The 5,626-nt window shown below is 47.2% G+C and overlaps 1 pseudogene; it reads left to right on the top strand.

Moving 5' to 3' along the window:
* The first annotated feature begins 659 nt into the window (after window positions 1–659).
* On the top strand, window positions 660–5,317 carry LOC121835873 (annotated as a pseudogene).
* The last annotated feature ends 309 nt before the right edge of the window (window positions 5,318–5,626 follow it).

Genomic DNA, 5,626 nt, shown 5'->3' with positions numbered 1-5,626 from the left:
CGCTGACCACAGAAGTGGGGCATCCATCTTCCCCTCCCCCATTGTCTCCTGTCGCCTTTTCCCAATATCCTTTCTGCTCTTCAGCGAGGGAGCCGACGTCGGTTTTCCGGTGAGGCACACACGCAGACACGGCGCAGAATTCAAGGCCACGTGGGCCAGTAGCAGGGACCGTCTAATAAATTTTTGACAGACGACGAAAGGCGCGCGTCGTCTGCTTTGGTTGCAGCTGAGTTTATTATCATGCAAATACGCACAATTCTTGTAGACGATCATCTTGTTATAACAGCTGACTGCTGACGTAATAGTCATCGTTTTGTGCTTCATTCTGCGACGTTGTCCCGCTCAAAAGGCAAGACTGGGATATTTGGGTCCCGCTGAGTTCGCGGCGCGCTGCAGAGATAAGAGTGGGGGCGCGAAAGCGTGGCATCGGACGTGAATAAATGTACCGCTTCAGATTGATCCGTTCGTCTTGATCGCGACAAGCCGCGAAGAATGTCGCGGGGACCTAGTTTTTATTTAGAAGAAAGTAATGCCGCTCGACATGTTCTGCGACTTTACGGGTGGGCCGCGCGCGTTTTCTCGCTGCCTTATAAGAAAGTGCCTTAAGAAAGTGTCGACTGGAAGCAACGCTAATGGTATAGAAACGTGTTAGAGCACAAATGATGAAATGGCGGTCGGTGTCTTTCGCGTATCTTGCTAGGAAGTTCATCTGGGCCCGTTTGCTCGAACCGCTTACCGCGGCTAAAGTTAGCCGCAGTACCTAGGAGAGGGATTTTGAAATCACCTGACTGGCTCGGTAGGGATGCGGGAGACATGGCAGTGCCCCAGTGAGTGAGCGCCGCTCGCTTTGGAAATAATATGTCGTTGTAGCTGCAATATCGGGCGCGTTAGTCAGCAACGAATGGTGCAGGAGGTTTTCGATTTGCCTTACCTCACTCTAATTGCAAAGCATGGGCGATGACATCGCCGCATTTTTTATATTGTGTTTCGATTCTGGCCATTCCTAAGCCTAAATGAACGCGATAATTGTCGGCATGGCAACGTCTTTGGAATGCGGATTGCCTTGACTCAATCGGCCGGGTATTGATACCACAAAAAAGCAGACAGCGTCCCAACGGACTTTTTCCTAGATTATCCAAGCATCGCGATGAGAACGCTGGAAGTGTGATTCTACGGTTCGCGCGCGCTGGCCTTCCTCTTATAAAATATTCGAAGTAAAAAGTCATAATAATGCTTTAACGAACGCGCGTGCAAGGCAAAAAATTGTTTATACTTTTTGCTTTAGAACGGTTACTACTGCAGACGCCAGCACGTGCGACGCGTGCAACTACAGTCGTAGCATGCACCTCGGTGCTTGGATAATTTAGAAAAAAGGTCTGTTGGGACGCTGTCTGCTTTTGTGTGCTATCAACAATCCGCTTTCCAAAGACGTTGCCATGCCGACAATTATCTCGTTCATTTAGGCTTAGGAATGGCCAAAATCGAAATACAATCTAAAAAATGCGGCGATGTCATTGCCCATGCTTTGCGGTATAAGTGAGGTAAGGCAAAAGCGAAAGCCTCCTGCACCATTCGTTGCTGACTAACGCGCCCGATATTGCAGCTACAACGACATATTAGTTCCAAAGCGGGCGGCGCTCATTCACTGGGGCACCGCCATGTTTCCCCACATCCCTACCGAGCCAGTCACGCGATCTAAAAATCCCTCTCCTAGGTACTGCGGCTAACTTTAGCCGCGGTTAGCGCTTCGAGCAAACGGGCCCTGGAGTATTTCCTACGGCGATGCAGGTGGCGAAAGTATCTGTCCTTCACAAAAAAAGGAGATAAAAATAATTTCAGCAATTATCGACCGATTTCAAACCTTCTCTTATTTTCTAAAGGCCCCAAAAAGTAATGAAGTCCCCACTGGTACAATTTGCGAATAAGCACGATTAACTCTCATCTTCGCTGTTTGGTTTCACAAAAAAATCGTTCCACGGAATTAGCCCTCTTGTCCCAGAGTATCCTCGACGTGAAGCACGTCCACGAGTATCCTCGACATGAAGCAAAACTGGCCATTTTTGTTTCAAGAGAACCATCTGTGTTCCCATGTAAGTACACTGCTTGGCTCAAACGTCACACAAAGCTTTGACGAGCGACTGAAAACTTTTGGCCGTCAGGTTTTTTGGTATGCTCATAGTAAAGTGAAAAAATCAAGCATGAGGGCATGGTTGCAAGAGATTGAGGCCGTCAAAGATGAGTAGGAAGTCTACAGCAGTCGAATATAAAACTGCTCCTCTATTACTGCTGGCCATCTTCAAAGAAGGCAAGGACCTCTTCTACGAAGTAATCGAGGTAAACATTGCAAGAAAGATTTTGCAACCCTACTTTTCCTAAGCATTCCTAGCAGGTTACCTTGTAATTTAGTGTGTACACGTGACTATATTGTGAACAGTATTGACATTAAGATTCTCATGTACGGGTAAATGCCTTGTCTGCTAAGGAAGGTTTTTTTTTTTTTTTTTTTTTGTTACGCGTATTATATCCGTTTTACTGAAGAGTAAAAATTCGTGTTTCTACGCACTATATAAATTCAACGTTTCAAAAATATTTAGTCATAATTTGCGCCACAGCATGAACTGAAATTGAACAGGCGATTCTTTGTAGTATCGGACATATAAAACCAATCGGCTTCTCGCATGCCTTTTATGCCACTGAAAACTTCTGTAAAGAAAACCAAATTACAAACCAAATTACTTATGTATCTTTGGAACTCTTCTTCCATATCAGGAAACTGCGTGTGACGATGACTTGGGGGACATGCCAGGTTCTACATTCATTTGTGCAAAAGGTATACTTGCAAATGATAGTAGCAGACAGGTAGGCATTGCTAAATTATGACACATTTCATCCAGGAAGGAGCTTTCTGACTGCTAAGTCGTTCACGGTATGCATGGAAAGCCAGCCAGTGGTCCACACGTCCAGCCCCCGTGCCAGGCCTTCAAGCTGGTGTTCTTTGCTCACTTTGCCTTCAACATCGTGTACCGCAAGGAGACAAGGCTGTATTTGCAGTTCATGCAGAGGTAGGAACGAAAGTGTCTATTCATCATTTCGTAATTTACTGAGTCACGATGAGGACTGACTCAGCACCTCTCGCGCTTTTGTGTCGTGTGTCCCAGTGGCAAATAACAAAGCGGCGTTCCAGCAGTTACAGGAGAGCCTTTGTGAGGGCCGTAATGCCTCCTAAATTCAAATAAAGCTAAAAATAAAATTATGAGAACAGGAAAAAAATTTACTCTTGCCGATTTCGAATTATTGATTACGGATGGAGTGAAATCGGCTGCTCCTTGGTGCGTGCTGTCTTCAGCACGCAGCAGTTAATGGAAGGGTAAGGCACCCTCCTTTCGAGAAGAGACAAAGGCGATCCTGACTGTCACCGCATGCCTCGTTGCAATTACAGCACGCAATTCGGTAACCAAGTCCCAGGCCAGGCCTACTAAATAAAGATGTTCATATATGTTAGTATGCTAAGTGTCATTACAAAAAGCAACTACAAATATCTTTTTTGTGCTGTTTATGAGCTTTATACGCTATTGTGATAGTGTGCATCACCTGAAAGTGGCTCAACCTTTCAATGCCCAGTCAGGAAGACATACAATAACCCTATGCCTTTTTGTCTGGTGCTGTTATGTGGCAGCCCTGCACACAACAGGGGAAGTCACCCATTGAAAACCGTGAGCGGACTCCCGATAAAAAGTCTCGGGCTAACACGGAAACTCCCAAACGCCGGGCATTCAACGCACGCTGCAACGGCCGTAGTGCTAGAGAGAGCCACAGGTACCAGAATGCACCACAGCAGGGGTGGTGTCGAGCCACTCCTGGTGAGATCCGTCTATTTGGGGAAGGCTTATACGCTCCGGGCGCTGGTGTTTTGAAAAAAACCCGTGGCGCCATCTGTCCGTCGAAATAAAAGCTATTGGTATGTTACCGCGGTTACCGCCCTTCCCGACTGCTTTCGCGTTAGGCTTGCCAGGCGTAAAGTGCAGGCGTACTCGGCTGCTTTCGTTATGTCGTCCGCAACAACGCAGTCGAAAAAGCGCACTTTTGTTTATTGCTGTGTTTACAACTGCCACAACAGCTACGGGAACACAGCTGGGAAGCTCCCAGTGGTAGAGTTTTACCGCTTTCCAGCAAAGCCGTACGAGGCAGAGCGTCGACGGAAATGGGTTGCAGCGGTGCAGCGCGCAACGTAAGGAAATCTTTTTTTTTTTTTTTTTCGCTTTTCGGTTTTTGTTTGCTCTCCATGATACAGAATTGTTTCTCGCTGGCACAGTTAGACACTGCATTTTTGTGTACAGCGGAGACGGAGACTCCTGGGAACCCGCGAATGGGCAGGCCAGGATTTGCAGCTGCCACTTCGTAGGAAACAAAAAAAACTCCATCGCTCAGCACCCCGCTTACATCCCCACGACCTTCCCTTCGTCGTACAAGGCGAGATGCAATGTGACGACAGAGACACAACTGCAAAGATATGCAATGTGACGACAGAGACACACTGCTCCATGTTTGCACCACCCACGCACGCCAGCCTTGCAGGTGCAGCTCGCGCCCACGATGAGTCTCGGGTGCGCTGAAAGCTGCAGTAGCAAAAAAAAAAAAAAAGAAAAGTGTGTTATGCCCGGTTGAACCGAGAAGTCAGAACAACAACATATGAGGAGTGGAGGGGGGGTACGCGAAACCGAACCGGGTGGCACGCTCACCTGAAGCCGGACGTTGTAAACAGCAGACTTCATCTGCGCGAGGCATTTCCCTACAACTTCGCTGGGAGCTGTGGAATGAAGGACTTCTTCTTTCACGCCAAACACGTGACGGCCCGCATGCATAAAGTTGCTCCCCTTACTTCAGTGACTTTTCTTTGAAATATTCTGCGATCTCGTTAATCCTTCTGAAGCCGCAAAAGAGCACCGTCGGATCGCACGTGCGAGCCGCCATTTTCAGATGAGAACATACCAATCGTTCTTAGGTCGACCACGGGCGGCGCTGGGGAGCGCAAGCGACGGTGGCGCCGGAGTGGCCGCCCGGAGGGTATTGGAGCGTAGGCGCCGTGTAACCGAACCTTCGGTTGCCCGTCAAAAGAGCCCTAAGCGGTCGAAATAATGCCCGTCAGTGGTTCGATTTGTAAATACCCTAAATATGACTTTTTTTCTCTTGCTCCAGGGCCATCGCTGGAGTAAACCCAGGAAAATGCACGAAGGTTCAACGAACGAAATGCAAACAACATTGCTTGACGCCCAAGGTTGCAGCACTGGTGACAGCGTTGCATGATTATGACTTCTAAACATTCAGAAAATAAAAACAGATGTGCCATGCAGGCGTCCTACCGGCTTAATATTTGTTTTCTTGTTTTCTTTTAATAAAGGTTTTAATATTTCATTGTAATTTATCTGAGTACAAACATTATTCTGCAGAGAATATGTGATTAATGCAGGTATATTACGAAACAAGAATGGAAAAAAAAAAAAGAAGACGTAACACAGCTTAGCTTGAGAGAACCGTTAAAAAAACGGCAAACTAAAACGCAACCCTGCGCCATGTCTCTTCTCCCCTGTTACTTGGCCCTCGTGATTTGGTGCACTGCGCCAAACAA

Source organism: Ixodes scapularis, unplaced genomic scaffold (genome assembly GCF_016920785.2).
Source record: "Ixodes scapularis isolate PalLabHiFi unplaced genomic scaffold, ASM1692078v2 PGA_scaffold1__304_contigs__length_218370807, whole genome shotgun sequence".
NCBI classification, from domain to species: domain Eukaryota; kingdom Metazoa; phylum Arthropoda; class Arachnida; order Ixodida; family Ixodidae; genus Ixodes; species Ixodes scapularis.
The sequence above is the reverse complement of the archived record's forward strand: the minus strand, read 5'-3'. Positions and strand labels throughout refer to the sequence as shown.